Here is a 24,034-nt window from a genome sequence, read left to right on the forward strand (position 1 = left end):
GTTTATAATAAAAACAAACATAAAGATAAAAATTCAAAGTGAAACACAAACTCTTTCATTTTCATGTATAAAACTAAGCTTGACCATTGTTATAGTTTTTGTCAGTGATACTTGTTGTCCATCTGTGAACCTGTGATGTTCTGAAAGAGCCATTTTCATCCAATATTCCCTAAAAATTATGGGGAGCACACAAATGTACAATAGGGACAATGGCAAACAAGCTGTAAAAAAAGCCCCTTTACAATTGACTTGTTTTATTTATGGCTATAAACATCAAACAAAGACCCAGTTGAAGAATTATTGTTTCATTGATGAGTTATATTAATAAACAAAAGACCAACTTGTTGAAAAGTGTGTTAAAGTGAGTCTTTAAGCCTCGTTGCAGCTCTCAACTTATTTACAAAAAGACCAAGTTAAACTCGCTTAAACCCACTTCTGTTAAAAAAAAGACCAACTTCTGTTGTAAAAGACTCGCTTATAAAACAAAAAGACACACTTAAACACACATAAACCAACTCATAAATAAAAAGGCTCACTTTTGACACACAAAAAACCGACTTCTTACAGAAAAAAACTCGCTTAAACACACATCTTCTTCAAATAACCAACTTTAAACTCAGTTAAGCACAGTTTAGCACACATAAAACTCACTTTTATTAGCAAAAACCAACTTCCGCTAAGAAAAACTCAGAAAAAACACAGTTTTATGTTGGTTTAAGTGTGTTTTGGTATGAAAGTGGGTTATTTTTTGACAAGGGTTATATGCATTCATCTATTATTATTTGGGCACAAATAATTTTACTGTGTGAAGACCGTACATAAAAATGCTGATTTTTTTCTTAATTGGTACCTGGCGACACACATTTTCAAGTCTATTTCATTAAATTTGGCATAGATATTTATAAAATTGGCATCGTATGAACCAGTAGTCATAGTATAAGCAACATTTAAGCCTAATATGCATTCATCTATTATTACTTGGGCACAAATAATTTTACTGTGTGAAGACCCTACATAAAAATGCTGATTTTTTTCTTACTTGGTACCTGGCGACACACATTTTCAAGTCTTTTTCATTAAATTTGGCATAGATAATTTAAAAAATGGCATCGTATGAACCAGTAGTCTTAGTATAAGCAACATTGAAGCCTAATATGCATTCATCTACATGTATTATTATTTGGGCACAAACAATTTTACCGTGTGAAGAGCCTACATAAAAATGCTGATTTTTTTCTTATTTGGTACCTGGCGACACACATTTTCAAGTCTATTTCATTAAATTTGGCATAGATATTTATAAAAATGGCATCGTATGAACCAGTAGTCATAGTATAAGCAACATTGAAGCCTAATATGCATTCATCTATTATTATTTGTGCACAAATAATTTTACCGTGTGAAGACCCTACATAAAAATGCTGATTTTTTTCTTACTTGATACCTGGCGACACACATTTTCAAGTCTATTTCATTAAATTTGGCATAGATATTTATAAAAATGGCATCGTATGAACCAGTAGTCATAGTATAAGCAACATTGAAGCCTAATATGCATTCATCTATTATTATTTTGGACACAAATAATTTTACCGTGTGAAGACCCTACATAAAAATGCTGATTTTTTTCTTACTTGGTATCTTGCGACACACATTTTCAAGTCATTTTCATTAAATTTGGCATATACATGTATATTAATAAAAATGGCATTGTATGAACATGTCGTCATAGCATAAGCAGAGAAGCATAATACGCATTCATCTATTATAATTTGGGCTCATACAATTTTACCGTGTTAGCACCATATATCAAGTTGCAGATTTTTTAAATATTCGCCACTTACCCAAAGGCATTTTCATTAATATCTCAGAAAAATAGACCTATAAATTAATACACATGGCATCTAAAGAACATTTTATCATAGTTAAACATGGATCCCAGCCAACCTGGAAATCAGGGAAAACCTGGAAAAAGACTTTCACTTTTTCCAGCCAGGGAAAAGTCAGGGAATTTGGGAAAAGTACCTGAAATCAGTGAAAAATCACGGAATTTTGTTTGGGCAGACTTTTCCAACTTGTCTCGAGAAGTCTTTACAATTAAAACAGCAAATTATTTCCTCTGCTTGGCTATGGTGACTTTGTAGTATACACGTAGCTTTAAAAATAAGTTATGTCTGCAACTGCTATTTATTCAGGGTGTCTAAAACAAGAAACAGGTCGAAATTATGATCCTGGACGTTTTATTTTCCATCAGGGAAAAATCAGGGAATTTTGTTCATACAAAAAGCTGGGAACCCTGTAATAAAGCAATCTAGAGGCATGAAATGCATTTTTCTATTATGATATGTCCACAAATTATTTCACTAAGTGATGACCCAGCTTGAATATGAAGATTTGTTGAATATTTCATGCTAACCAACATACATTTTTAGTCGTATATCAGGATTCAATACCTATACCTTAGTGAAAATGGCATCGGAAGAACATTTGTTCATTGTACTAGATGGAATGAAACATTATATCTATCCATCTTATAGTTTATTGCAGTTTCAGTAATATTCTGTCAATAAATGATTTCAACATGATATAATTATAAATCATTGCTAGCAAATGTGTATATATGAAACAAAAATTAAAAAATAGACGGTTTATTTGTTCCCCATTTATGTATATATATCTATGTATACATCTTTTGTTGTAAACAGTTATGCAACATGTGTCAGAAACGCCCAGTACAAATATATGGACAGAATGATTTTTTCACTTACCGGTATGTGGGTGTATGTTGGCTCCACTTCACAAGATACAGTCATTGTAGTTTAATTGAAAAACGCATCTTACAATGTGAGATGAGTTCTGGGTTCAAGCCCCAGCAGTGGCCTATCGTGTGTTATATACAGAGCCATTATGATTAAATATACACAGTTATCTTTTTAAACAATACAATTAAATATAAGGAATAATGTTAAAGGGGCATTGCTGCTTAGCCATTTTGGGGATTGTTTTGTGATTTTTGGCCAAATTTGACACTGAATAACAGGGTTTATATACATCCCAAGCATAAATGCTTCTAAATTTGTAAAAAAACAAGTCGAAGTGTGCAGAAAATTAAAAATTTGCAACTTTCTGATGTCTAAAGGTCATTAAATGCCACTTAAAGTTTACATTTTTTGTACGAAATGACCCATTTTGTGCTGTCCATTATTGGTTAATGTTTTACGCTGTCAGGTCCAAAAACGCTCATTCTGTAGCTTGTTTGGACTATAATCTATAATGTGGCCAAGTTTCAGCAGATTCGGCCCAGTGGTTCTGATTTTATACGCCGTGCCTAGCTTTTATTAGTCCACTACCGGTTTACCGGAGGGGACTTATGGTTTGTGCTCTGTGTGTCCGTCAGTCAGTCAGTCAGTCTGTCACACTTTTCTGAATCCTGCGATAACTTTAAAAGTTCTTAATATTTTTTCATGAAACATGAAACATGGACAGATGGCAATAAGGACATTATGCACGTGATTTCATTTTGTTCCTACGTCAAAAATTCTGGTTTCTATGGCAATAAATAAAAAATAAAATAAATTCTGACAATGGTGGAGCCGGTAGGGGACAAATTTGCTTGACAATAGTCTTGTTGAGTATTACTCACTGACTTATGCATATGCGCTCGGCTGTTTTCGGAGAATACCTGAGGTATTGTCATAGCCAGCTCATCGTGTCGTGTCTTTTCGCCGTCCGGCGTCCGCCATGCTAAAACCTTAACATTGACCCATTGTACCCACAATTTTCGTACCCACATTTTTTTCTTAACCAAAATTTTCGTACCCACATTTTTTTAGTACCCAAAATTTGTGTTTCCACATTTTCTTACCCAAAATTTTCGAACCCACATTTTTTTAGTTGCCACTCATTCCATCCCGCGAAACCCTTAAGGTGTCGCAACTCTAGTATGGAATGAGTGATGTATGGAATGAGTGATGTATTGGACGTCATCATTGATGACGTTCATTCGAACGAATGATAAAGGGGGCTAAGTTTCGTTAAGCTGGGGCAAATCACTGCGATTTGAGGCGCTTGAAAACTGGTCGAACACGTTTGCTGAAATTTGACATGTATATGGACAAGAATGCGATCTACCTGTTGGCGTAGGCGTTATACCTGGGAAAAATCAAGTTTTCGAGTATTTTGTGTTTAATTTTTTTTCTGCGAAACACAACGCGCGTAGATAAACATTGTGACGTAACGTCATGAAAAGCGCTTAGGCTAGCTTCCATCTTGTTAAGAAACTAAGTTACGCGTTATTAATTCAATATAATATTATACAGTTATGCGTTAAATCTATAAACAACGACGTAATAATTGTGTTTAAATATCAATACGAAGTACACATGCATGTCTTTTGTGCAGATCGAGTGTGGTTGTGTAGATATTCATGACATAAATCTATGTTATTGTGTGCGATGAGTTGAAGAAAGGTTTACACGGCGAGGCTTTCCGAGACGTGTCGGATAAATGTAAGTACACACTGGTATTAACAAGGTATTCTATTTATCCGAAAATATCTTTAATATACATGATAATCATGAGACAAATACATTGTTAATTTAGAGTTTAATTATTGAATCAATAAAGAAACGTGAGCAGTAAATCAATTGAGTATAAACAACTAGCTTACCTTAATGACGACAATAATCCAATATAATATAACAATTACAATTATGTATGATAAACACACAATCCGAAATACGTTTTTGCATTCGTTCGATGCTTTAAACAAATAAATAACTGTTAAAAACATCCAGAGAATTTAACTTAAAATTGTTTGTTTTGACAAATAAATTACGTCACACAACATACGTCATAAATTGCGCAATCAGTTGCATGCAAAATAAAAGTACGGAAAGCCGGTTTTGAGAAATGTTTATATAGAGGAGCAAAAAAGTATGATATAAACAATAACAAACGATAGAGTGGTGACGGACTTCTCAAAATAGCATTAATTGAAATAGTTTCATGTATATTAAAATATCTGTGATATCTTTGGATACCATCATCAAATACACAGAAAAAATAAAATACAATGTAAGTATCACGTGTACTTGAATTTGTCCGACGAGTTGAAGAAAGGTTTACACGGCGAGGCTTGCCGTGAGCAACACATCATTAGCAGCATAAAGTGCGTAACAAATAAACAAAATAATCAAACATAATTATAATTTCACGTAGCACATTAAAATATCTATTGCAACTGACACCGTTTTGTAGCGAAATTTGATGACTCAATTTCAGCTTTAACAAGAGTTATAAAAATACTTAATTAAGTATAAACGTCACGCGTATCTAAATGACATCGTTAATCCAATGTTTGTAACAATAAGTTGACTACTTTAATCCAAAGTTTATAACAAACACCTTGAAACGATATGCACTTCCACCTTTATTAATCCATGTCTTTGTCGAAACTTAGTTCAAACCACACAATTGTATTGTATTTCTATCTATGTTTACATTTATGCATGATGAACACACAATCCGAAACACGTTTTGCATTCGTTCGATGCTTTAAACAAATAGTTTACAGATAAAAAACACAACGTCCGCGACATGTTCTTAAATTCCAGAGAGTGTAAATAAAACTGTTGTGTTTCGTCACCGAAATGACGTCACACAATGTACTGCGTAGTACATTTCGTAATATAAAATCAAAGCGCTGATTGCATTGCAAAATGAATTCAACACTATCTTGAACGCAACGCTATAATGATGTTTCAATAAAATACACAGAATTTTGTAAACACAGAAAAAGGCTTAATGCTAGTCGATAGTGTTTAAGATGGGGATGTCCGACACAATGCAGTGGTTTGCTCTTTTCACGTTTTTAAAATTATAGTAATGGGAATTGAAGTTCTACTTTTTAAGGTAGCTAATCGAACGGCTTCGAAACAATAAACATGTCTGCGAGTATTATGGTTAATTTCATGTGATGTGTATATTAAATTTTTGCGAGAACTTTGGTTACCATCATTAAATGCACAAAAAGAAATAGGTTCTTAATTTTATTTCATTTCACCACTCATTCCATCCCGCGAAACCCTTAAGGTGTCGCAACTCTAGTATTGGACGTCATCATTGATGACGTTCATTCGAACGAATGATAAAGGGGGCTAAGTTTCATTAAGTTGGTGCATATAGCCGCGATTTGAGGCGCTTGAAAACTGGTCGGCAACTTTTGCTGAAATTTGACATGTACATGAAGAAGAATGCGATCTACCTGTTGGCGTAGGCGTTATACCTGGGAAAAATATAGTTTTTGATTAAATCACGAAAAAGTTTCGCAAGTTTTACATAACCGGAATTACAAAATGCGGTATGTGGATATACCGAAGTCCTACCGAAATCCCCGAAATCAAACTTTGATAAAACAATGTTTCATTAGTGATTTCAGTGTATTTCGCAACGATCTATATTAAAATACGCAGTTTTTCAATACACAATCAATATTAATGGGGATTTCGTGGGATCTCGTGGATTTCTGGGGATTTTGGTAATTACGGGAAATTCGGTATTTCTTCACACCCGTCAAAATGGTCGACTTCGTCAGAATGAACGCTTAGAAAGTATTTACAAAAAAACATCATCTCAAACGATGTAAAGTGAACGCTACTTATCTGTTTTGTAGATAAGTATACGATCCATTGGAAAACACTAACATTTGACATAAAAAAAACGCCAGTGGATATGGAAATCTTCATCGTTTGAAATAGCAGACGGCGTCGACCAAAGGCGAAAAGATCGCGAGAAAGTATTCACAAAATAACATAATTAAAAATGATGTCAAGTGAACGCTAATTCGCTGTTTTGTAGATAAGTATACGATCTATTGAAAAACCATAACATTTGACATAAAACACCCGTGGATATGCAAATCTTCTGCGTACCAAATAGCAGACATCATGCGGCGTCTAATCTGAGTCTACGCTGTTTGCCAAGGCCGATAGTATAATGAATGGAAATGCACAAACTCAGCAACTGGCAAGCATATATGCATTAGTAGATTGTTTCGTGATTATTTAGAAACGACTACATAATTCTTTTGGTTCAGCCAGTGCAACTTAACAGAAATAAGTATAATAGTTTCTACACCTGACAACAATGTGCCAACTTTATACAAGGTAAGTTGTTTACATTATTTAAAATATTTCAAGCTTACAGTATACAACAATAAACAGCTGGTACAATGTAATGTCATCGTTTTAATTTTAATAAGCCCGTGGTTAATTACCCTTTTTAATCTTATGGTTCAATGCATCTCTAACACCTTCAATTGACATTCTCGGCTCGGGTACTACTTACCGGTACATGTACCCCGGGTACTCTTAACTTTACTTACATGTAGCCCGGGTACGGTAAAGAAACTTAAACATACCCGCAAATATTAGATTGTATCCGAGTTGTATATCTGCCAAAAATCCGATGTCGTTAAACATGCTAGCGATTAAAGTCAAACAATATTGTTTACCTTAAAGAAACTTCTCTTTAAAAAAAATCTGCATCAACATGCTTTTTAGTATGAGTGTTGAGAGGACGCCATAGGAATAATCAAGTAATCAAGAATACGTCTCTGTTTCTGCTTTTATTTCCTTCATGTATAATGACGATAAGGATTGACGACTAACATTGACGGCAATGCTAACAAGCATTGAAAACTAACACTAACGACAAGGATTGGCGACTAGATGTAACATTGACGATTCTCTACAATAAATGAAATTAACAATAAAGAATGAATAATACGATTATAGTACAACAGATCTGCTATTCGAAGTATAATATGATAGCATACACTCATTAGAATAAAAGGTTTCATAAATAACAATTTGAAACATTTTCAATAAATATCGAAATATCTTATACAATATTTATTACACAGCATGAATTATTTGTTAAAACATAATATAAATACCAAATATGGTGTTCCCCATTTAACGGACCTCGCAAACCAAAAAATGTTTCTTTAAAAAAATCTATGATGGTAAAAAGTGAACGTGCGACATCGCGGAAAATATACTTGACAACGTCATACAATGACGCGACTTTAAACAATTTAAGATTTTAAATTGAATCACATTAATGATTGTAAAAATGAGTTTTGATAATACATTGTATAAATGCCATTTAACAGAAAATTGACATAAATGTAAACATAATTAATTTTTACAAAATAGCCGACAACAACCGATTTAGTGTTAAAATTCCCGGGTATGTTTTAGTATATTTACCGTACCCAGGGTACGAGCCTTACTAACTGTATTATTATTATATCTCACCGACTACCTTTACCTTGTTGTGTTTCAACCTGAAATTTATGTAAAATCCGGCTTTCTTTACTTTAATTTTTCATTCATTTGATTACGCAATTGTTGACGTATCTCGTGGAAAATTATTTGAATCTTTGGATTTTAGTGACGACAAGCTGGAAGTGTCAATTTATTTTTTACAATGAATCTAAGATGTATTTAATTTTTGTGTGTTTGTCATGCATAGTTCAGTGTTTTCCAGAAAAATTTGAGTAGCCAGTTATATGGCCGGTAACTATGCAGTAAAACCAAAGCATTTGTGACATTTACTTGATATATTTGGGAAAAGTAGCCGGCATCAAGAGTTAATGTAACCGGCAAGATCGCTAGCAGCCGGTATTTAAAGAGAACACTGATAATAGTAAACTAAATCTCTACGACGGGATTACAGCTTTGTAAAATTGTTTTTTGGGTGATAATGGTTAGTAATTCATACTAATGTTATTAAAAAATATCGGCTTTAAATTTAATTTTGAGAATGCGATGGAAGAACAGAAAATGAAGAGCATACAGGGATGGAAATAAGTGGTTTACCGTGAACCCGGGGCAAGTAGATTTTGGCCTGGGCAACTCAATTTCAAAAGTTGGTAAACTTCTTTTTTTTAAAGCTTAAAACAATTCACTGCAATAAAAATTGAAAAACAATTGATCACCATGGATCAATACTAGTTAAATAACATTCATTATTTAGGAATAGGACATGATTCAATTCAGGCTCATAATAAAACATCATGCATTGAACATGTGTTGTCAGCAAATGTATTTAATTATCTATTATTTTATTAAAAGAATGTATAATATTCACATGTTCATATTTCTGGGCTCGTTATTCTTTATCTGGGCAACCAAAATACTAAAGATGGTTGCCCACAATAGTAAACAGTTAGTTTCAATCCCTGGCATATCATTGTATCTCTATTGTTATAAGCATTGCATTAAAGTTGTGATTGAGGTTAGCCTGTTGTTTATGGTATATTTACATTTTAGCTTGACTGTTATATATGAAATATATATAGTCGAGCTATCCTACTCAACCCGGCGTCGGCTTGCGCATTGGAATGTTTCATACCACCTCAAATATATTTCCTATGTCCATTGACATATTGCTTTTATATTTTGCATGCTTCATTACCGACATAAACCCAATCTATAAACAAGAGCAGACAACTCATTTACTGTATCAAGCATTTTAACAGAATTAGGCCCTTTTTCACTTAGAATAATATGCATGTCCCTTGACATATTGCGTTCATACACCATGTATTTTGCTTATTAACCAACATGACCCCAATGTATAAACAAGAGCAGATAACTGTATCAAGCATTTTGTAACAATTATGGCCTTTTTAACCAGGTTTTCGGAAGGAAAAAACTGGTTATTAGATTGGCGAATGCGGGCGGGCTGGCTGGCGGGCTGGCGGAATAAGCTTGTCCGGGCCATAACTATGTCGTTCATTGTCAGATTTTAAAATCATTTGGCACATTTGTTCACCATCATTGGACGGTGTGTCGCGCGAAATAATTACGTCGATATCTCCAAGGTCAAGGTCACACTTTGAGTTCAAAGGTCAAAAATGGCCATAAATGAGCTTGTCTGAGCCATAACTATGTCGTTCATCGTCAGATTTTAAAATCATTTGGCACATTTGTTCACCATCATTGGAGGGTGTGTCGCGCGAAATAATTACGTCGATATCTCCAAGGTCAAGGTCACACTTTGAGTTCAAAGGTCAAAAATGGCCATAAATGAGCTTGTCCTGGCCATAACTATGTCATTCATTGTGAGATTTTAAAATCATTTGGCACATTTGTTCACCATCATGGGACGGTGTGTCCCACGAAAGAATCACGTCAATATCTCCAATGTCAAGGCCGCCACGACTAAAAATAGATTTAAAAAAAAAAAAACTTTCAAAGGGGGTTAATTTTTTTTGGTCATTTCAAAAGTTCAGTTTGAGTTTTCTCCCTTTATCAGATTTTTTTTCACAATGAAAACCTGGTTTTGTGACAATTTTGTCCCTTGTTTTCACTTAGAATAAGCATATAATTGATAAATCTATTATTAAGTTTGCGTACCACCTTTAAATTGCCATAACTTGTTTATTATGCTCCCCCCCCCAAATTTTTTAGGGGGAGCATATAGTCGCCGCTTCGTCTGTCCGTCGGTGCACAAATTTGTTTCGTACCCAATTTTTTTTGTACCCAAATTTATATATGTACCCTTTTTTTTCGTACCCAAATAGTTTTTTGTACCCTAATTTTTTCGTTCCCTATAGGTTTTCATAACCAAATTTTTTTTCGTACCCAATTTTTTTTTACACAAATTTGTTCGAACCCAAATTTCTTTGAACCCATTTGTTCGTACTCAAATTTTTTTCGTACCCAAATTCGTTTTGTTCCCAATTTTTTTTGTACCCAAATTTTTATTTGAACCTTTTTTTCGTACCCAAATAGTTTTTCGTACCCTAATTTTTTTTCATAACCAATTTTTTTTTCGTACCCACATTTTTTTGTACCCAATTTTTTCGTACACAAATTTGTTCGTACCCAAATTTCTTCGTACCCATTTGTTCGTACTCATTTTTTTTTCGTACACAAATTTTTTCGTACCTTATTTTTTATTTGTACCCATTTTTTTCGTACCAAAATAGTTTTTTCGTTCCCTTATTTTGTCTGTACCCTTTTTATCGTACTCAAATTTGTTTTCGTACCCAAATTTGTTTTTTTTCCTACCCGCATATTTTTTCGTACCATTTTTTTTTAGAAATAATCGATTTTCAATTTGATTTCATCTCTCCACTCATTCCATCCCGCGAAACCCTTAAGGTGTCGCAAGTCTAGTATGGAATGAGTGATGTATTGGACGTCATCATTGATGACGTTCAATCGAACGAATGATAAAGGGGGCTAAGTTTCATTAAGTTGAGGCATATAGTCGCGATTTGGGCGCCTTGAAAACTGGTCGGTAACTTTTGCTGAAATTTGACATGTATATGGACAAGAATGCGATCTACCTGTTGGCGTAGGCGTTATACCTGGCAAAAATCAAGTTTTCGAGTATTTTGTGTTTAAATACTTTTATGGGAAAGGGCACGCGCACAGATAAACATTGTGACGTCACTTCACAAACAGCGTTAGACATCCGCCATCTTGTAACGCGACAAAGAAACTCAGTGTTATTAATTCAATAAACACAGAAAATATGATTGTGTTTAATTATCATTAATACAAATGTCTATATTTTGTGCAGCGGATGTTTATTCAGACGGATACGACAGAATTACGTAAGTATCATTGTGTACTTTACAGTAGATTTTACTACGGAAGAAATGTATTATATCTCACTCAGTCACTGACAAAATGAGCTTGACACATAAACAACAACCGGATCGAATTTACATCCACATAATATTGTGCGAATCCGATGCAATTCAAATTACTAATGTTTGATAACGTTTGATGAATTCGTTATATCAATATGCATTAACTTTCAAGAGGAATAATTATAATTGAAATGTGCGATTCAATGACAGTGTTATATTGGGATAATTAGTCGTTTAGCCGTAACAGATAAGTATTTAGTTTGTTGTGTTTCATTTTCAACATAGTTTTACCGTTTTTTCCTTAAAGTAAAACAGTTCAGTCGTCATTATATCTTGAATTTTAAATATTGAAATAGATGTCGGATATTTCATATTTTCGGACGTTGCTACGTAAGCTAGTAGTCAACATAATTATTAAGATACATATTTACCTTTTACCATACAGTTGTGCAGCTGTTGTCTACTTAATGACACGCTGTTTAATGTCTATAATGTTTTTCTGCCCGTGATGATAAAAAGTCTTTAAATCAACAAACCCCAGCAATGTCAATGGTCCGTCAACATTAGAAAAATATTAGCTAAAGAAACTTCAGCGTACAATTTATATGGTATTGACATACCTGTACTCTGAAGCCAACTCTTTATCGAAAGTCAACCAGAGTCGTAACATATTTATGTCACGCTATAAATCAAAGAATACTCATTTTCTTGGATACATTTCTACATATATTGGTGAATGAATATAAATTACTGCATCGAGGAATATTTTAAGGTTTAAATGTTTCAAATGCATCTAACAATAGATGAAAATAACTCTCATCAGTCTGAAATTCACAATTTTGAAGCCATTGTCGCTTTGTCCAAGACTAGTTTTCATTTGGATACTGTCGGATCATCCTTGACATCTTTTGCTGATATTGTAAACATTACCTTTGTTTTCTGAAATCTATTATTTGTGATTAACAACATACGTCTGGTGGATTATAAAACTGTCTTTAACTGATTTCAGTGTGAATCGGGTAGTTTTAAATATTTACTTTGAGTTTGTATTTACATGTACACTACAATTTGTTAACAACACAAGCCAGAATATTCTAAAATACCGGGAAATGTCATTCTGAATTTGAAAACACTTGAGCAAATGGTATACAAATATACAAATATAAATTTGATTTTAAGTCAGTTTGTACATAACAAGTATAACATTAACATCTACATTTTCACAACAATAACACGTATACTGAAAGCGCTTGGACAAAGCGGAAAGAATCCGGGTATTTCGGACCAGGGTATTTCCGGGACAGATTTACTCAATATGCAAAGGAAAAATATGATATGCCTAATCGACAATTTCAATTGGGTTTCGGAACGCATGGTTTTATTTTTCTATGCGTAATCGGCAATTTTACATTGGGTATTTACACAAATGCGCACCTAATCTGTAGCTCTGTTACAGTAATCTGTGAAACAACGTCATTAATAAAACAAAAAAATATGTTTGACCACAACGGTGGCTAATAATGTTTAGGAAAAATTACAAACAATATAGATTTATCTATAACATAACATGTTAGAATTTTATCATGCATTTATAATCACTCATAATGAGATTTCAATATACAGTTACATGCATAGACAGTTTTTTTAAGCCAGTGCCTTTTGAATTCAGAAAATAAGCAAGATAAACCATAAAATTGGGAAAAATAGATAGTAAACCATAAAATGGAGAAAAATGAGGCATTATTAATATGATTATAAATAACAGAATCACAATAATATTGTTTTTAAGTGCATGATTTAGTGCATTTTTAAATTTATATTATAAAATGCTGCTTGAATTTCTTTTTACCTTTCATATGTAAAAAAAGAAATATCATCTGCTAGTGCAAAATATGACTGGTCATTTCGTAGCAAAAGAGAAGAAAATAAGTGCATTAAATAAATGAATTAATATTTTTGTATCTGGAAAAGTTGTATTTTAAATCGATCCTCCACCCTATTATGGCCGAATAAGGGCTAAATTGCTTTCCAACTTGAAATGAAAAGGCATATTGGTTGATCGTGTAGCGTTTATGTGCAAAATTTGAGGGCCAATTGATAAAGCTTGTTGATGCCAAAACAGGTAATAATAATAATGTATTATCAGGTACATGTACACAAGCAAATAAGTATATTTAACCCTTTCAGTGCGGGAACCGAATTTTAAAGGCCTTTGAAAACAGTTTGGATCCAGATGAGACGCCACACAACGTGGCGTCTCATCAGGATCCAAACTGTTTGCTATTCTGATAGTATTCTTTGAAAAAAAATCGAAGAAAATGCTAATTTTAGAAATTCAGCAGACGACATTTTAGCAGACGACAAATTTCCCAGCATGCAAAGGGTTAAGATGCTTAAGGTGTGGAAGACTCATAATCAGGTTTGGTGTCCCTCAAACCCTAAGCGTCTTGTTATTTCTTATGCAGTTTGTATAGATAGTGCCACATCCTGACACGTAAAGCTTGTGCTTTGTTGGCAGCGTTAGTTGGCTGTTAACAGGTTCATTGTGGTTATCTCCACCATCAGTCTGTCCGTCTGTCCTAGCCACTATCTCTTACACCATAAGCACTAGAACCTTGAAACTTAAACACATGGTAGCTAAACTAGCTATGAGCATTATGTGCGACCCTGCACTATTTGGAATTTTGATCTGACCCCTGGGTCAAAAGTTATAGGGGTTGGGGTGGGGACGGGTCAGAGATTTTCACTCATTTTTAGCTCGACTATTATATATGAAATATATATAATGGAGCTATCCTGATCACGTCGGCGTTACCGTTAGCGTGCACATGTTAACGTTTGTGTACTACCCCAAATATTTTCTTTTTACTTTAACAAATTATTTATATATTTTTATATGCCCCCCCCCCTTCGAAGAAGATGGGGTATATTGCTTTGCACATGTCGGTCTGTCGGTTGGTCGGTCCGTCCACCAGGTTTCCGGATGATAACTCAAGAACGCTTGACCTAGGATCATGAAACTTCATAGGTACATTGATCATGACTCGCAGATGACCCCTATTGATTTATAGGTCACTAGGTCGAAGGTCAAGATCACTGTTACCCGAAATAGTAAAATGGTTTCCGGATGATAATTCAAGAACGTTTATGCCTAGGATCATGAAACTTGAAAGGTAGATTGATCATGACTCGCAGATGACCCCTATAGATTTTCAGGTCACTAGGTCAAAGATTAAGGTCACGGTAACCCGAAATAGTAAAATGGTTTCAGGATGATAATTCAATAACGCTTATGCCTAGGATCATGAAACTTGATAGGTACATTGATCATGACTCGCAGATGACCCTGATTGATTTTGAGGTCACTTGTTCATACATGTACTTCTTTACCAACATGACCCTAATCTATAAACAAGAGCAGACAACTGTATCAAGCATTTTGACGGAATTATTGCCCCTTTTATACTTAGAATATGCATATTATTGATAAATCTATATTAAAGTTTGCATACCACCTCAAATATTTTCTTTGTCCTTTGACATATTGCTTTCATATTTTGCATACTTCATAACCAACATGATCCCAATCTATAAACAAGAGCAGACAACTGTATCAAGCATTTTGACAGAATTATTGCCCTTTTATACTTGGAATATGCATATATAATTGATAAATCTATGTTTAAATTTGCATACCACCTCAAATATGTTCTATGTCCTTTGACATATTGCTTTCATATTTTGCATACTTCTTGACCAACATGATCCCAATCTATAAACAAGAACAGACAACTGTATCAAGCATTTGACAGAATTATTGCCCCTTTTATACTTAGATAATTGAACATTTTGCTTAAATTGCCATAACTTCTTTATTTATGATTACATTTGATTCATACTTTGACAAAGCAACACTTACCTGACATACCACAATGCACTGCACCCAAACTATCCCCCATGCCCCCCCCCCAATTTTTTTTTATAATTATTTTTGAAAGTTCATCTTTTAAATTACCACCAACCCACATAACCCCCCCGCTCTCCATGATGGCTTACAGTAACCTGTCAAGCACTCAAAATCTCTTATGACAATACGGTCCATCTCAACCATGCATGGCCGCATTACCAACCCTTGGGGCGCCCCCTGGGTCAAACATGCGGCGTGGGAATACGCGTCGGCCTCTGCCGCAACATTTTTCACCAATTGACTTCAAATTAATACTTAAGATTTCTTATGACAACACAGTCTATCTTGACCATCCATGTTCACATTACCCACCCCAGGGCCCCGCCCACTTTGGTGGTAAAGATCCCAAGCTATTTCAGCATAATTAAAATCCAAGCCATTTTTGTGGTCAAGACCCAAGCTTTCTCACCATAATTAAAATCCAGGCCAGTTTGGTGGCAGAGACCCCGAGCTATTTCAGCATAATTAAAATCCAAGTCAGTTTAGTGGTCAAGATCCTGGACTATTTCGGTATAATTAAAATCCAAGCCAGTTTGGTGGTCAAGACCCCGAGCTTTTTTAGCATAATAAAAATCCAAGTCAGTTCAGTGTTCAAGATCCTGAACTTTTTCGGTATAATTAAAATCCAGGCCAGTTTGGTGGTCAAGACCCCAAGCTTTTTCAGCATAATTAAAATCCTAGCCAGTTTCGTGGGGGACACCCTGAGCTATTTCAGCATATTTAAAATCAAAGTCAGGTATAATTCGGTATAATTAAAATCAAGACCAGTTTGGTGGTCAAGAACCCGAGCCTTTTCAGCATAATTTAAACCATAGCCAGTTTCATCGCCGAGACCTCGAGCTATTTCCGCATATTTAAAATCCAAGCCAGTTTGGTGGTAAAGATCCTGAACTATTTTGGCATAATTCAAATCCAAGCCAGTTTGGTGGTCAAGATCCTGAGCTATTTCAGCATAATTAAAATGCAAGCCAGTGTGGTGGTTAAGAACCCAAACTATGAGCATAATTCAAATCCAAGCCAGTTTGGTGGTAAAGATCCCGAGCTATTTCAGCATAATTAAAATCCAAGCCAGTTTGGTGATCAAGACCCCTAGCTTTTTCAGCATAATAAAAATCCAAGCCAGGTTGGTGGTCAAGATCCTGAGCTATTTCAGCATAATTTAATTCTAAGCCAGTTTGGTGGTCATGACCCCGAGTTATTTCAGTGCCCACTCATTCCATCCCGCGAAACCCTTAAGCTTATTCTGGGAAAAATCAAGTTTTCGAGTATTTTGCGTTTAAATATTTTTATGGGAAAGGGCACGCGCGCGTGACGTCATGAAAAGCGCTTAGGCTAGCTTTCATCTTGCTACGAAACAAAGAAACTGACGTTACGCGTTATTAATTCAGTTAGGCGTTTAATCGGTAAACAAAGGCGTAATAATTGTGTTTGAATATCAATCGGTAGTACACATGCATGTCTTTTGTGCACATTGTGGTTTTTTAATGAACATGACATAAATCTATGTGTTATTCAACGTATTGAGTGCGACGAGTTAAAGAAAGGTTTACACGGCTAGGCTTTCCGAGATAAATGTAAGTACACACTGGTATTAGAATGGTATTCTATTTATCCGATAATATCTTGAATATAAATGATATTCAGACAATTACATTATTATGGTTTAATAATTTATTATTTAATCAATAAATAAACGCAAGCAGCAAATCAATTAATTTCGTTTGTAGTGGAAACCGAAAGTAAACAAACCAGCAAACCAACCGTCAAAATGGCTGACGACATAGCAACGTAGGAATTAACACTCAGAAATTATTTACAAAATAAGATCATCAGAAATGATGTAAAGTGAACGCTAATTCGCTGTTTTGTAGATAAGTATACGATCTATTGAAAAAGTTCAAAAACCATAACGTTTGACATAAAAACACCCGCGGATATGGAAATCTTCAGCGTAACGAAATAGCAGACATCACACGGCGTCTCATCTGATTCTACGCTGTTTGCCAAGGCGTATAATGAATGGAAATGCACAAACTCAGTAACTGGCAAGCATATATGCATTAGAAGGTTGTTTCGTGATTATTTAGAAACGACTACATAATTCTTTTGGTTCAGCCAGTGCAACTTAACAGAAATAAGTATAAAAAGTTTCTACACCTGACAACAATGTGCCAACTTAATACAAGGTAAGTTGTTTAAATTATTTAAAATATTTCAAGCTTACAGTATACAACAATAAACAGCTGGTACAATGTAATGTCATCATTTTAATTTTAATAAGCCCGTGGTTAATTACCCTTTTTAATCTTATGGATCAATGCATCTCTAACACCTTCAATTGACTTGTTCGTGAAAAATATACACCCTCAGTGCATGTTATCCCATACACCATCACTCACTTACTAAGGCTCGATTGATCATTTTCGGCTCAGGTACTACTTACCGGTACATGTACCCCGGGTACTCTTAATTTTACTTACATGCACCCTGGGTACGGTAAATAAACTTAAACATACCCGCAAATATTAGATTGTATCAGAGTTGTATATCCGCCAAAAATCCGATGTCGTTAAACATGCTACCTATTAACATTAAACAATATTGTTTACCTTAAACAACCTTCTCTTTTAAAAAATCTGCATCAACATGCTTTTTAGTATGAGTGTTGAGAGGACGCCGTAGGAATAAGCAAGTAATCAAGAATACGTCTCTGTTTCTGCTTTTAGTTCCTTCATGTATAATGACAATAAGGATTGACGACTAACATTGACGACAATGATCACAAGCATTTACGACTAACACTGACAACAAGCATTGGCGACTAGATGTAAAATTGACGATTCTCTACAATAAATGAAATTATCAATAAAAAAATGAATAATAAGATTATAGTACAACAGATAAGCTTTTTAAAGTATAATATAATAGCATACACTCATTAGAATAAGAGGTTTCATAAATAACAATTTGAAGCATTTTCAATCAATATCGAAATATCTTAAACAATATTTATTACACAGCATGAATTAATTGTTAAAACATAATATAAATACCGAATATGGTGTTCACAATTTAACGGACCTCGCAAACCAAATAATGTTTCTTAAAAAAAATCTATGGCGGTAAAAAGTGAATTAGCAACGTCGCGGAAAATATTATACTTGACGACGTCATACAATGATGCGACTTTTAACAATTTAAGATTTAAAATTAAATCACATTAATGATTTAACAATGAGTTTTGATAATATAAATGCCATTGAACAGAAAATTGACATAAATGTGACCATATATTAATATTTGTACAAAATAGCCGACAACAACTGATTTAGTGTTAAAATTCCCGGGTACATTTTAGTATATTTACCGTACCCAGGGTACGAGCCTTACTAACTGTATTATTATTATATCTCACCGACTACAAGGTACCTTTACCTTGTTGTGTTTATCAACCTGGAATTTATGTAAAATCCGGCTTTCTTTACTTTAATTTTTCATTCATTTGATTAAGCAATTGTTGACGTATCTCGTGGAAAATTATTTGAATCTTTGGATTTTAATGGCGACAAGCTGGAAGTGTCAATTTATTTTAAAAACAAATCTAAGATTTTAAGTTTTGTGTGTTTGTCATGCATAATTCAGTGTTTTCCAAAAAAATTTGAGTAGCCAGTTATATGGCCAGCAACAATGCAGTAAAACTAAAGCATTTGTGACATTTTACTTGATATACTTGGGTAAAGTAGTTGGCGTCTAGAGTAAATGTAACCGGCGAAATGGCCCGCTGCCGGTCTTACAGAGAACACTGATAATGGTAAACTAAATAAAAAAACTCGCTGCGACTGGATTACGGGTTTGTAAAATTGTTTTTTGGGTCATAATATGGTTAGCATTCAATACAAATGTTATTATAAAGTATTCTGGTTTAAAATTCATTTTGAGAATAGGATGGAAGAACAGAAAATGAAAGGGTATACAGGGATGAAAATTAGTGGTTTCCCGTGAGCCCAGGACAAGTAGTTTTGGCCTGGGCAACTCAATTTCCAAAGTTGATAGTCCGGCCGGGCAACTGGTTTTTTTTTAAAGCTTAAAACAATTCAGTGCAATAAAAATTGAATAACAATTGACCACCATGGATCAATACTAGTTAAATAACATTCATTATTTAGGAATAGGAAATAATTAAATTCAGGCTCATAATAAAACATCAAACATTGAGTAGTGCAATGTCAGCAAATTTACAGACTGGATATAAACCTTTGCATCTTGACTGCATGTAAGGTATTGATTGACGAATATCGTCATACATAAATATTATAATCGTATTGTGTCATTGAAATATTATAATAACATTTCCAGTTAATTGGGATCAACTGTTAGTTGCAATCCTCATCAATTACACCCTACCTGCAATAAAATCTATCCAGAACCGCAAAAATATAAACTTATTTTAAAAACTTGTGATAAACAGTTCGGGCTAGTAAACTTTGGTTCGGGCTAGTGAAAAATTCCATCTGGTAGCCCGAACGGGCTAGTGGTTTCAAAAGTGAAATTCGCACACTGACTCTTTGTTAAAGTGTGCGTACCACCCCAAATATTTCCTATATCCCTTGATATCTTGCTTTCATATCTTGAATAATGTTAACGTGCATATTTTGTATTAACGTCTTGTTATTGTAGTGTACATATTTTTCGGATTTCGGACAGCCCATTCATTGAGTATTATTGTTGTGGTTTTGTGAGTACTCTTCATGTAAAATACTGCTGTTTAGATGTTCATTTTTAGTCATATATATATCAGGATTCAATACCTATACCTTAGTGAAAATGGCATCGGAAGAACATTTGTTCATTGTACTAGATAAAAGTAAACATTATATCTATCCATCTTATTGTTTATTGCAGTTTCAGTAATATTCTGTCTAAAAATGATTTCAACATGATATAATTATAAATCATGGCTAGGAAATGTGTATACCGGTATATGAAGCAAAAATTAAAAATAGATGGTTCATTTTTTCCCCATTTACATGTATGTATATTTATCTATGTATACATCTTTTGTTGTAAACAGTTATGCGACATGTCGGGAAACGCCCAGGACAAATATATCGACGTAATGATTTTTTCACTTATGTGGGTGTATGTTGGCTCCACTTCACACGATACAGTCATTGTAGTTTAATTGAAAAATGCATCTTACAATGTGAGATGAGTTCTGGGTTCAAGCCCCAGCAGTGGCCTATCAAGTGTGAAATACGGAGCCATTTATGATTATGATTAAATATACACAGTTATCTTTTTAAACAATACAATTAAACATAAGGAATAATGTTAAAGGGGAATTGCTGCTTAGCTATTTTTGACATTGAATAACAGGGTTTATATACACCCCAAGGATAAATGCTTCTAAATTTGTAAAAAAAACAAACAAGTCGAAGTGTGCAGAATATTAAACATTTGCAACTTTTTGATGTCTAAAAGTCATCAAATGCCACTTCAAGTTTACTTTTTTTTGTACAAAATAACCCATTTTGTGCTGTCCATTATCGGTTAATGTTTTACGCTGTCAGGTCCAGAAGCGCTCATTCTGTAGCATGTTTGGACCATAATCTATAATGCGACCAAGTTTCAGCAGATTCGGCCCAGTGGTTCTGATTTTATACGCTGTGCCTAGCTTTTATTGAGTATAAGTACTATTACTCACTGATTTATGCATATGAGCTCGGCTGTTTTCGAACAAAACCTGAGGTTTTGTCATAGCAAGCTCATTGTGTCATGAAGTGTCTTTTCGCCATCCGGCGTCCGCCATGCTAAAACCTTAACATGAACCCAATGTACCCACACATTTTTTTCGTACCCATTTTTTTCGTACCCAAATATTTTTCGTAATCAAATGTTTTTCGTACCCAAATTTTTTTTGTACCCATTTTTTTCCTACCAAATTTTTTTTGTACCCAAATTTTTTTTTCGTACCCATTTTTTTCGTTCCCAAATTTTTTCGTACCCAATTTTTTTTTTTCGTACCCATTTATTTCGTACCCAAATTTTTTTCGTACCCAATTTTTTTTCGTACCCACATGTTTTCGTACCCAAATTTTTTTTCGTACCCTTTTTTTTCGTACCCTTTTTTGTACCCAAACTTTTTCGTACCCACTCTTTTTTTTACCCAAAATTTTTCGTACCCAATTTTTTTTCGTACCCATATTTTTTTCGTTCCCATTTTTTTACTACCCAAATTGTTCGTACCCAAATTTTTTCATACCCAATTATTTTTTGGTTCCCATTTTTTTCGTACCCAATTTTTTTTCGTATCCAAACGTTTTCGTACCCACATTTTTATATTCTTACCCATTTATTTTTTTCGTACCCAAATGTTTTTCGTACCCAATTTTTTGGTCGAAATAATCGGTTTTCAATTTGATTTGATCTCCCCACTCATTCCATCCCGCGAAACCCTTAAGGTGTCGCAACTCTGGTATGGAATGAGTGATGTATTGGACGTCATCATTGATGACGTTCATTCGAACGAATGATAAAGGGGGCTAAGTTTCGTTAAGCTGGCGCATATAGTCGCGATTTGTGGCGCTTGAAAACTAGTCGGTTACTTTTGCTGAAATTTGACATGAATATGGACAAGAATGCGATCTACCTGTTGGCGTAGGCGTTATACCTAGGAAAAAACTAGTTTTCGAGTATTTTGCGTTTAAATATTTTTATGGGAAAGGGCACGCGCGCGTGACGTCATGAAAAGCGCATAGGCTAGCTTCCATCTTGCTACGAAACAAAGAAACTGACGTTACGCGTTATTAATTCAGTTAGGCGTTTAATCGATAAACAAAGGCGTAATAATTGTGTTTGAATATCAATCGGTAGTACACATGCATGTCTTTTGTGCACATTGTGGTTTTTTAATGAACATGACATAAATCTATGTGTTATTCAACGTATTGAGTGCGACGAGTTAAAGAAAGGTTTACACGGCTAGGCTTTCCGAGATAAATGTAAGTACACACTGGTATTAGAATGGTATTCTATTTATCCGATAATATCTATTACATTATTAGGGTTTAATAATTTATTATTAAATCAATAAATAAACGTGAGCAGCAAATCAATTAATTTCGTTTGTAAGTGGAAACCGAAAGTAAACAAACCAATCGTCAAAATGGCTGACAAAGGAATGAACGCTCACAAAGTATTTACAAAAAAAACATCATCACAAAAGATGTAAAGTGAACGCTACTTATCTGTTTTGTAGATAAGTATACGATCCATTGGAAAACACTAACATTTGACATAAAAAACGCCAGTGGATATGGAAATCTTCAGCATTCGAAATAGCAGACGGCGTCGACCAATGGCTGTCAATACAGGTTCGAAACGAACGCGAGAAAGTATTAACAAAATAACATAGATGTTGTAAAGTGAACGCTAATTCGCTGTTTTGTAGATAAGTATACGATCTATTGAAAAACCATAACATTTGACACAAAAACACCCGTGGATATGGAAATCTTCAGCGTAACGAAATAGCAGACATCACACGGCGTCTCATCTGGGTCTACGCTGTTTGCCAAGGCCGATAATATAATGAATGGAAATGCACAAACTCAGTAACTGGCAAGCATATATGCATTAGTAGGTTGTTTCGTGATTATTCAGAAACGACTACATAATTCTTTTGGTTCAGCCAGTGCAACTTAACAGAAATAAGTATAAAAAGTTTCTACACCTGACAACAATGTGCCAACTTAATACAAGGTAAGTTGTTTACATTATTTAAAATATTGCAAGCTTACAGTACTCAAAAATAAACAGCTGGTACAATGTAATATCATTGTTTTAATTTTAATAAGCCCTTGGTTAATTACCCTTTTTAATGTTATGGATCAATGCATCTCTAACACCTTCAATTGACTTGTTCATGAAAAATATACACCCTCAGTGCATGTTATCCCATACAACATCAATCACTTACTAAGGCTCGATTGGTCATTCTCGGCTCGGGTACTACTTACCGGTACATGTACCCCGGGTACTCTTAACTTTACTTACATGTTCCCCGGGTACGGTAAATAAACTTAAACATACCCGCAAATATTAGATTGTATCCGAGTTGTATATCCGCCAAAAATCCGATGTCGTTAAACATGCTACCGATAACGTAAAACAATATTGTTAACCTTAAACAACCTTCTCTTAAAAAATCTGCATCAACATGCTTTTTAGTTTGAGTGTTGAGAGGACGCCGTAGGAATAAGCAAGTAATCAAGAATACGTCTCTGTTTCTGCTTTTATTTCCTTCATGTATAATGACGATAAGGATTGATGACTAACATTGACGACAATGATCACAAGCATTTACGACTAACACTGACGACAAGCATTGTTAA

This window comes from Dreissena polymorpha, chromosome 5 (genome assembly GCF_020536995.1).
Source record: "Dreissena polymorpha isolate Duluth1 chromosome 5, UMN_Dpol_1.0, whole genome shotgun sequence".
Classification (NCBI taxonomy): Eukaryota; Metazoa; Mollusca; class Bivalvia; order Myida; family Dreissenidae; genus Dreissena; species Dreissena polymorpha.